The sequence below is a fragment of the Vigna umbellata genome, chromosome 4, assembly GCF_029865625.1.
Source record: "Vigna umbellata cultivar VRB3 chromosome 4, Vumbellata_1.0, whole genome shotgun sequence".
Taxonomy (NCBI): Eukaryota; Viridiplantae; Streptophyta; class Magnoliopsida; order Fabales; family Fabaceae; genus Vigna; species Vigna umbellata.
The window spans coordinates 18,462,841-18,473,816 of record NC_142168.1 but is presented as its reverse complement, the minus strand read 5'-3'; the positions used below and the strand labels follow the sequence as shown (position 1 = coordinate 18,473,816).

Below are 10,976 nucleotides of genomic sequence, written 5' to 3'. Positions count from 1 at the left end.
TTTGCGATAAGGCGAGGTGACTTTCAATGTGTAAAAAAAAATAAAAAAAAAAAAAAATAATAATAATAATAAAAAAAAAAGAAGTTGAAAATAATTGAAAAAAAAAGTAATGTCTCAGGAAGAAGGGATCTCTTTGCAACTAGGCAAAAGCATGCAAAAGAAAATCAGACCAATTGGGGTCATCCTTTTAACCGATCCTTTTCATGCCCACTACCTCTTCCAAACATAACCCCGTGCCAAAAACTGAGGCAACTTTGTGAGTCTCATACGAGTTTTTCATCAACCCATACCACAATAAATAAAGAAAAAAACCTGGGGCAGCTTTGTGAGTCTCCCAAGAGTTTTTCATCAACCCATAATTTCAAGACTGGGGCAGCTTTGCGAATCTCACTTGAATTTTTCACTCGAATTGTCAAAGATCCATACCCCATGCTCATATTCCCAAGCACCAAACTGGGGCAACTTTCGGGATATCCCGTTTCACTTTGACATTCATATATCACATCTCCGGCGAAGAGTGTATGGGGAATGATGCGCCCTTGTGGTTGTCCTAGTCTTCTCCAAACCATCCTAAACATCTGTAATTTTTCTCACTTGCCAGTGAATTCAAGCATGCGTGCATTGATGTCACGAAAGAAAAGTCAAAATGTAATTATCTCAAACTTTAAACCTCAGATGTATGACATTCCTAACTTTCACGAAACATTGAAAATAATGACCAGTTTGATGATTGCATGTAAGACCATTGACTCAAAAAAAAAACAAAAAAAAACATTTCACAAAATTACAAATTTCAAGAATTCCAAAATTTGAAAGCCCAGTTTTACTTGGCCCTCTGCGAGGCAATGGTCAAATCCAGGTTTTAGTTTTCTGTTATCGGCCCTCTGCATGGCAATGGTCGGATTTAAATTTATGTTCTGTGAGTTTGGCCCTCTGCGAGGCAATTGTCAAATCCAGGTTTTAGTTTTCGTTATCGGCCCTCTCCATGGCAATGGTCGGATTTAAATTTCTGTTCTCTGAGTTTGGCCCTTTGCGAGGCAATGGTCAAATCCAGGTTTTAGTTTTCGTTATCGGCCCTCTGCATGGCAATGGTCGGATTTAAATTTCTGTTATGTGAGTTTGGCCCTCTGCGAGGCAATGGTCAAAACCAGGTTTTAGTTTTCTGTTATCGGCCCTCTGCATGGCAATGGTCGGATTTAAATTTCTGTTCTGTGAGTTTGGCCCTCTACGAGGCAATGGTCAAATCCAGGTTTTAGTTTTCTGTTATCGGCCCTCTTCATGGCAATGGTCGGATTTAAATTTCTGTTCTATGAGTTTGGCCCTCTGCGAGGTAATGGTCAAATACAGGTTTTAGTTTTCTGTTATCGGCCCTCTACATGGCAATGGTCGGATTTAAATTTTTGTTCTGTGAGTTTGGCCCTCTACGAGGCAATGGTCAAATCCAGGTTTTAGTTTTCTGTTATCGGCCCTCTGCATGGCAATGGTCGGATTTAAATTTTTGTTCTGTGAGTTTGGCCCTCTGCGAGGTAATGGTCAAATCCAGGTTTTAGTTTTCTGTTATCGGCCCTCTGCATGGCAATGGTCGGATTTAAATTTCTGTTCTGTGAGTTTGGCCCTCTGCGTGGCAATGGTCAAATCCAGGTTTTAGTTTTCTGTTATCGGCCCTCTGCATGACAATGGTCGAATTTAAATTTATGTTCTGTGAGTTTGGCCCTCTGCGAGGCAATGGTCAAATCCAGATTTTAGTTTTCTGTTATCGGTCCTCTGCATGGCAATGGTCGGATTTAAATTTCTGTTCTGTGAGTTTGGCACTCTGCGAGGCAATGGTCAAAACCAGGTTTTAGTGTTTCTTTCTTTACTTAGTCTTTACTCAGATAATACGAAAATATCAAATTTTCATATTATCTAGTAAAATCTAAGTAGAGAGGGGCAGCTGTCAACACCCAATTTAGTCCGGATAACTAAATAATATAGGTCTTTCTTTTTTATTGTATCTTATTTTATTTTATGTTTTTTTTATATAATTTTAATTATGTTTTTATTATTATTTTATTTTGTTTTTTTTATTATTTGATTTGATTTTCTATATTATTATTAAAAAAAAACAAAAGAAAAAGAAAAAAAAAGAAGCAGGATACGTCCAGGTACACTCGCACCCAATTCTGAAAAAAAAAAAAGAAAAAAGAGAAAATGTTCCTCCCTCACGCACACTGACACACGCTCCCAGGCTTTACACCCCTCTGCGCCTCTGACCCGTAACCACCTTAACAGACATCACACACATCCACTGATTTTTCTTGGTCCCTTAAGCCAAAAGAGATCATTCGTCCATGGGCTCACCAACACTTACTAATCAACGCAACTCGGCCCTCCCAGCCAATCCATTTTCTCTCCTCCTCTCACTTCTCACGTCTCACGTCTCACTCTCTATAGTGACACCACCGCGCCGCGTCGGTGTTTAGGTTTTCTTCTCTCAACCGAGCTCCTCTCTGGATTTTACTCACTCCGACGACAACACCACTTCCCGACCAACCACTACTTCCCGACCGACCACCACCACCTCAACCCACTCTCACCCTTAGAGACCTCCTAAAAAAAACTCACACAAGTTCTCCTCCTTCCCTTTCCCTGGTTCTCACCGTCAATCCAATGGTGTCGTTCTCATCAGAAGAAGCCGCAACGCCAGGGTCTCCGCCATGGTTGTCCCTGTGGAGCTCTCAGACCGCGACTCGCTTGTGAGGTCCGCCAACATCTCTCTCAACAACAAGGTCGTGAGCCAGTACGCCACGCTTCTCGCGCCCCTTGCCGTCAACGCTGTCAACAACAACGACTACACCACCAAGTGAAAGCGCGACGAGGAAAAACACGACGATAGGCAGATCCTGGTTTTTATTGAAGGAGGTGCGATTCCTGCTTTGGTGAAGCATCTTCAGGCGCCGCCTCTGATTGACCGTGGCCAAAAGCCATTGTCATTCAAGCACGAGAGAAGAAGAAGATTCGAAGCAGATCGAGTCAGTAGTCAGGTTCCAATAAAACTCATGCATTTGGAAGAGCTCTGCCAAAGTTAGAAAATCTGAAGAAAATGTTCCCAGTGGAATGCCCGATAGGATACAATGATTGTTCTTGGAATGACTGGTATTTTGCAGAAGATCCTATTAAAGGTTTTGAACTGATTGCAATATGGTTAGAGGAAATGGTGGAAGCGCCGACCAGTTGCAGCTTGCCGGTTTGGAGGAAAGGGAGCTAGCCTCTTTTCTCTTACCTACGCTTAAGAAAAAAAAACCTAAAAGGGTTTGGGGCTTGGCCAGCGTCTGCCAGGGGAAGGTTTTTACATCTACACCCCTATCCTTATTTAATTGTTTTTTTTATGCTCTTAGTATTTGATTGCGTATTGGTTGTTTCGTTTTTTTTCTTTTACTCTTTTAGTATTTGTCTAACTATTATAATATTTGTCTTGTGTTTTGTATTTTATTTTTATTTGTTTATTTTAAACTTCAATTTTATTTGTTAATAAAAGAAAACGATGCAACCATAAAAAAAACTAAAAGACAAAAAAATGAAAAAGGTACAAAAGAAAAAATATATAAAATTGCAACATTATAAAATGGTTTGAGTTTTTTTAATAGTAATGTTATTTCTTTAAGCAATTGTTTTCTAAAAAAATATAAGATTAAAATTAAGAAATAGTTTTAGTGTGTTTTTAACATTTAGCAAATTTGGTTCATTTTTATTTTTATATATTTTGACATCCTTAAAAACACTTGCGTAAATAATTTTACTGTTTTTTTTATTTTAAATAATTAAGTAAATATCATTTTGTGTTACGTAAATAATTAAGTAATTATTATTTTTAGATTTATTTTAAATATGCATGAAAACATTATTTTAATATTATAAAAATCTACAAAAAAATAGAAGACAACAAATAAAAATAATAAAAATATTTTAAAGGTTTAAACACATGTGTGACCGCTCGCGTCGTCCTTGTGCTAAAAACCTCTTTCTTCTTTCTTATAAAAAATTACAAAAAATACGTTTTGAAGGTTAAGCACACGTGTGACCGCTCGCGTCGTCCTTGTGCTAAAAACCTTTTCTTCTTTCTTAAATAAAATTACAAAACATACGTTTGAAGCTTAAGCACACGTGTGACCGCTCGCGTCGTCCTTGTGCTAAAAACCTTTTCTTCTTTCTTAAATAAAATTACAAAACATACGATTGAAGGTTAAGCACACGTGTGACCGCTCACGTCGTCCTTGTGCTAAAAACCTCTTCTTGTTTCTTATAAAAAAAATAAATATAATATAAATAAAATACGTATTAAAGGTTGAACACTCGTGTGATCGCCCGCATCGTCCTAGTGTTTAATACCTTTCTCTCTTATTTACGTAATATTAAACGAGGGTATGAGTGCTCGTGCGATCGTCCGCATCAGCCTAGCACTCAATACTCTCAAGTCTTCCTAAATAAGTAGATAACGGTATGAGTGCTCGTGTGATCGTTCGCATCGTCCTAGTGCTTAATATCGTTATTTCTCTTTTAAAAAATAATTAAAAATATTTAAATATCATTCTAAAGGTATGAGTACTCGTACGACCGTCCGCGTCGGCCTAATACTCATTACCTTCTTTTTCTCGAAAATATTAAAAACATAAAATCTTCAAAAATTAAAAACATCTGGCTTTTTCAAACAACAAGCAGTATTTCTAGCCAGAACTACGTTATCCTTGATTCTCCATCAAAAATGGGTCATTCCCAACTTGTTGGGGTCACATCACATCACCAAGCATAAGCTACCAACAATCAAACACCAACATGTTCCAAAGACAAGAGCAAATGTGAGTCAAACATACTGGTTTTGACAATGGTGACTTATGTTACCCTGACTGACTACTCTAGTTGAAGTTTTGTACAAAATCTGGATTTCTCTCGTGTAATCGTTTACCAGAACTGTGTAAATGATTATTGTAGGGTTTTTGGAGCAGTCTGATTCATCCCTTCCACAACTTGGTCCCCCCACTCAAAATGGGTCACTCCCCACTCCTTGGGGTCCCATCACATGATCAAGCACCATCTACCAACAGTCAAACACCAACATGTTACAAAGACAAGTGCAAATGTGAGTCAAACATACTGGTTTTGACAATGGTCACCCGTGACTGACTACTTCAGTTGAAGTTTCTGTACAAAACACGATTTTCTCTCGCATAATCGTTTACCAAAACTGTGTAAACGATTACAGCAGGGTTTTTGGAGCAGTCTTAGTCATCCCTTACAAAACTTGGTCCCCCTACTCAAAATGGGTTCTTCCCCATTCCTTGGGGTCACATGACATAACCAAGCACCATCTACCAACAGTCAAACACCAACATCTTCCAAACACAAGTGCAAATGTGACTGAAACATACTGTTTTTGACAATGGTCACCCATGTTACCCAACTGACTACTTCAGGTGAAGTTTTTGTACAAAATATGGATTTCTCCCGGGTAATCGTTTACGAAGACACTGTAAACGATTACCACGGGGTTTTTTGACCACTTTGAGTCAGCCCTTGCACAACTTGGTCCCCCCACTCAAAATGGGTCATTTTACACTCCTTGGGGTCACATGACATCACCAAGCACCATCTACCAACATTCAAACACCAACATCTTCCAAACACAACTACAAATGTGACTGAAACATACTATTTTTGACAATGGTCACCCATGTTACTCTGACTGACTATTTCAGGTGAAGTTTTTGTACAAAATATGGATTTCTCTCGGGTAATCGTTTATGAAGACACTGTAAACGATTACCACAGGGGTTTTTGACCGCTTTGAGTCAGTACTTCCACAACTTGGTCCCCCCACTCAAAATGGGTCATTCCACACTCCTTGGGGTCACATGACATCACCAAGCACCATCTACCAACAGTCAAACACCAACTTCTTCCAAACACAAGTGCAAATGTGACTGAAACATACTATTTTTGACAATGGTCACCTATGTTACCCTGACTCACTACTTTCAGGTGAAGTTTTTGTACAAAATATGGATTTCTCTCGGGTATCGTTTACGAAGACACTATAAACGATTACCACAGGGTTTTTTGACCACTTTGAGTTAGTCCTTCCACAACTTGGTCCACCCACTCAAAATGGGTCATTCCACACTCCTTGGGGTCACATGACATCACCAAGCACCATCTACCAACAGTCAAACACCAACATCTTCCAAACACAAGTGCAAATGTGACTAAAACACACTATTTTTGACAATGGTCACCCATGTTACCCTGACTGACTACTTTAAGTGAAGTTTTTGTACAAAATATGAATTTCTCTCGGGTTTGTTTTAATTGTTTTGATTTGGTGTGAAATCAATCACATGTGAAAGATACTTTCTCTCTTTATCATAACAATTTCATCTAGTTATGTTGAAATGATGTATACAAATTAAATATTTGTTATGTCCTATATTTAAATATTTCTACTTCTTTTTTTATTATTTATTTTTTTAATGTTTAACTCTCAATTTATCTATTTAATAACATATACTCCTGATTTACTAAGTAATATAAAATATTTATCTTCTTTATTCTTTTATTTTTAAATTGTTTCATTTGTAGAACTCCTTTTATTTTTGCTAAAATAATTTTTCATTATCTTTCTAACGGTTCAACTAATTTGATTTCTTAAAAAGTTTCTTAGATCTCTAAAATATTCTTTATCTCATCATACCCTTAATTACACATTTGTTTTTTTGTTTGTGCAATTTTATTCAATGTTGTATCAAATTGTTTCTAAGACACACATTTAATTATTTTTTATTCTTTTTAATATTTTTATTTGTTGTTTATTTTCATCATGTAATATATATTTTTGACATTTTGTATATAATTCTATCACTTATAAAAACATTATTTACTAGTATAATAATTTGATGTTAATGTTATGCTTATTTATTACTATCTTAACTATGAAGTTCCAAATATGAAAGATTTATACAAAATTTTAATTATTATTAGATTAGTTTTTATACTTTGTGTGACTTAATTGAAACCGTATATTATAATTTTCATTAGTTTATAAAAAAACTATTTCATTAAAATTTAAAGAATTGGAGTAAGAAGACAATTGAAATATTTCTAGATTTGGATATTTTTTTTCCTTTTCTAATTTTTTAAAAATATTTTAAATTTGGTCAACTTTATTTCATTAACATTTATAAATTTAATAAACATTTAGTTATCGACGGCCATAATATTCCATAAATAAAATCAATGTTAACTATTATCGACGACCTTTGTCCTTCGGTAATTATCGAAGGGTAGTGACTTTTGGTAATTACCGAAGGACAGAAACCTTCGGTAATTATCTACAAAATGTATATATAAACGTGTAAACTAAACATATATATGTTTACTTCCAAGAAGCAATTAATATTATGCTTGCAAAAAAGTGATTTAGCGAGACATAAAAAACATATAGGCCAAGTAATTTACAATCTTTGAATTCAAATTCATCAGTACTCTATATGCTTTAAACATTTGTATCCTATATAGAAGTCAGGGTCAATTATGGTGAGGCATTGATTCTTCTTCCTCAACAGGTGTCACCCTTCAATACCTTCTCATACTTTTCATTAGTTCCAATTTCTTGACAAATAGAAGTCATCATTTTATTGCCCAAAACCTCTCCTTGATTTTGTATATAAACCCATTTTGGTGGTAGGCTTCTAATCCAAGATATACATTCAGGACACCAAGGAATGTGACTGCAGTTCCAAGTATCCAGTGTGCAAAGAACCAAACACTTCTTTTGGATCCTTTGTGAAGAATACCAACAATAATATCATATTCATCATGTTATATTAACAATGCTAATAAACATAGAGCATAAAAGGTCTAATTACTTTAACTTTTCACTGGTTTTGTAAGGCTGAGTACTTGTTTTTTAAGGCATTTAAAGGAAGAATTATGTTGTATTATTTCTCTCAAATGTTGGTAAAAATTAGTTTTAATCCTTTCATGTTTTGGTGGATTTTAAACTTTGTCATTAGGGATTAAATTGATCAAATTTCAAAATATACAAAAGACCAAAACTACCAATTTTAAAATATAGTGACAAACCAATTTTGACTAAAACATGAGTAATCTAAAACACATTTTCTCATGTCAACGAAGGCTAAAAAATTAACTAAAATTCTGAATCTTAGTACTAACCATATAAAACTAATATATGGCCATTAACAGATCCAGAGGCTTTCCAAATGATTTTTTGTATTCTAATCTAACACATTAGTCACTCTAATTTATTCATTCACTAATAGCCAAAATGCTTTACTTTTAAGTATGAATTGGATTTAAAGTTTGAGGTTAAAAAGGGAAAACAAGTTTTGAATTCATTTATATATCCCCTTCAACTCATATAGACATGTACTAACAGTACTAATTATGCATTCAATTGAGCAAGGTGAAGATAAAAGTAGATAGATCATTTTGAAAGTACTATTACAACAAGCACATAGACCATAGTGAAAATATTGTTTATAACTCTTTTGGCCATTTCCACAGCACTTATTTTCTCACTACCGTAAATTCTTGTTCTATGATTTTTTAGATCATTGGTTTTCGAGTTCAAGTAAAAGAACTTACAGTAGAAACAATCAATTATTACAATTGATTTGGAGTTGTGATGTAATGTGGACTTAGATATACTTGCCTGTAAAATTGAATGAACATAGAACACAATTATATGCCTTCTTGAATTCTCCTCTTTGTTTGATAGTCTAATTGCAAGTATACCAACAAGCATCAAGAACCTCATTCGAATCCCACAGGAGAAAGCCATGTAGTGTAATCTCAAACTGAAGTCTTGGACTCATCTTAACCAATCACAGAAGAAAAAGTGTTAGCTTCAGAGACAGAACTCTCATTTAATAAAAAAGGGATTTACCTTACAAGATTGGAAATTAGGCAAGGGGGAAAATGAACAGATTATTCTGCTAACTTTCTTGAATAAAAGTTCAGAATATGGAATTTGATGAAATACCCTACCTTAATGTGGTTATTATCTTTGGTTCTTGAAGGGCTGCTTGTAATTTTCTGGTGCTCTTGGGATGAACCAATAAGGGGAAACATGATGAATACAAGAGAAGCATGAAAGAACAAAGAAATGAGCTTTTGCTGAACTCCCATTCTTCCAAGTGCAAACTCAAACTCAATCTCAATCTCAATCTCAGGCTCTAATTCCAAATTTTTACTTTTAACTCATACATATGCAAAGTCAATTTAATTTTTTTTTCATAATTAATTATAAGAAACCTCATTGATTCAATCTTGGATTCAAAAGACACTTGCAAATTATCATAATAGCATAAATGGGTAAGCAAAACAAACAGTTCAGAAATACAGTGTAGGGTAAGGTAAGGTCGAGAAAGTACTTGTGGGGAAAAGTGGAGTACTTAGTCATTGGCACCTTCACGATGTTCCTCCTGGCATTGGAGGCGGACTTCTGAACGACGGCGACGAATTCCTTGGCCTTGCTAACTCCGACGCGGACTTGGCCCTTCTTGTCGCCGACAATGACGACATCTCTGAAGCGTAACTGCTTCCCTCCCTTAACAACCTTCGTCCCCCTCCTCACCTGGACCACCCTCTTGGAACCCGTCGCGGACCTTCTCCTTCGTCGTGCCGGACCCGAACCCCGTGTCATAGGGCGTCCGTTTCGAAGACGTCATTCCCAAGCACAGAAATGCGGCTAAAGGCGGGGTCGTAGAGCTCCACGTAGGTTGCGGCGATCTCGTCCTCCGACTCAAGGGGGCCATCGTTAGAGGAGAGAGGGGCGACAAATCCCTCCGGAGGCTCCGGGAGGTTGAAGTCAATGTCTTCCAATGGCTTGACGTTGTCGAAGAAGGAGGTGTCGATGTCATCGGAGGGTTTGCGATTAGCGTAGAGGAAGGAGGGGTGACGTTGGGGTTTGGCGAAAAGGAGGAAGATGCTTTGCGGCAGCAAAGGGAGATTAGGGTCGAGAGGTTTTTTTTAGGGAAGGGGGAGAAGCTTTCACAATACTGAATTTGGGAGGATGGGATAGCAAAATCCCAAATTCTAGTTTCACTTAATTGAACCCTACCAAAGGACGCATTCTTTCGATACTGTCACTGTCCAATTACCAAAGAAACTTCACTAAAAGACAAAAAGTTGTCGGTATTAATCCTTCGATAATAAACATATTTATTGTATTTTTTATGTTCAGTATTTGTTAACATTAGATTTGTTTTACAAGATCTTTTTATTATTTTGTAAATTAATTCTTTAATAATAAAACAATAAAAAGACACGTAAGATAAATATACATATACAAGTATATAGTCGTTATCTAATAAAAATATAGTCTTTATCTAATAAGAATGGATAAACAAACACCGGTAAAATTGATTTACTATTTTTAACTAAAAGTCTTATATGTCAATATTGTCTTCACTTCCTCGTTTAAATCCACCTTTCTACCTTCAATGAAGATAATCTAATCAACAAAATTTTTTATGTCTTGCTTTGTTATTTATTTTCCCAAAAAAATATTTCATATTCGACTAAAGCTTTAAAACCAGATTTATTGAGATAAGGCAAGTGTAATTAAAAATTAATAAAATTATTATTATGATTATAAAATTAAATATTAATAATTTTAAAAATTTTATTGTAAATAGTTTTTATTTATTTTGTAGAAATATTTTTAATTAAAAAAATGGTTAAGTTTAAAGAAAAGGCAAATAAAAAATTAAATTTAAAAAAACAACTTCAAGAATAAAACTGAAAAAATAATTATTTTAATCTAAAGATGATCCAAAAATAGTTATCTAGTACAATTTTGAGAAAGAAAAAAACAGAATTCTAACTCTTAATTTGCAGTAAAACTATGAATTAAACACCCAAACAAATGTAAACGTGCTAGAAAACTTGAATATTATTTCAAACTTAACAATCCGCTG

General features: G+C 35.3%; 1 pseudogene; it reads right to left on the bottom strand.

The window, feature by feature from the left end:
• Positions 1-7,292: 7,292 nt before the first annotated feature.
• Positions 7,293-10,023, bottom strand: LOC148199431 (small ribosomal subunit protein uS5c pseudogene; annotated as a pseudogene).
• Positions 10,024-10,976: the final 953 nt, after the last annotated feature.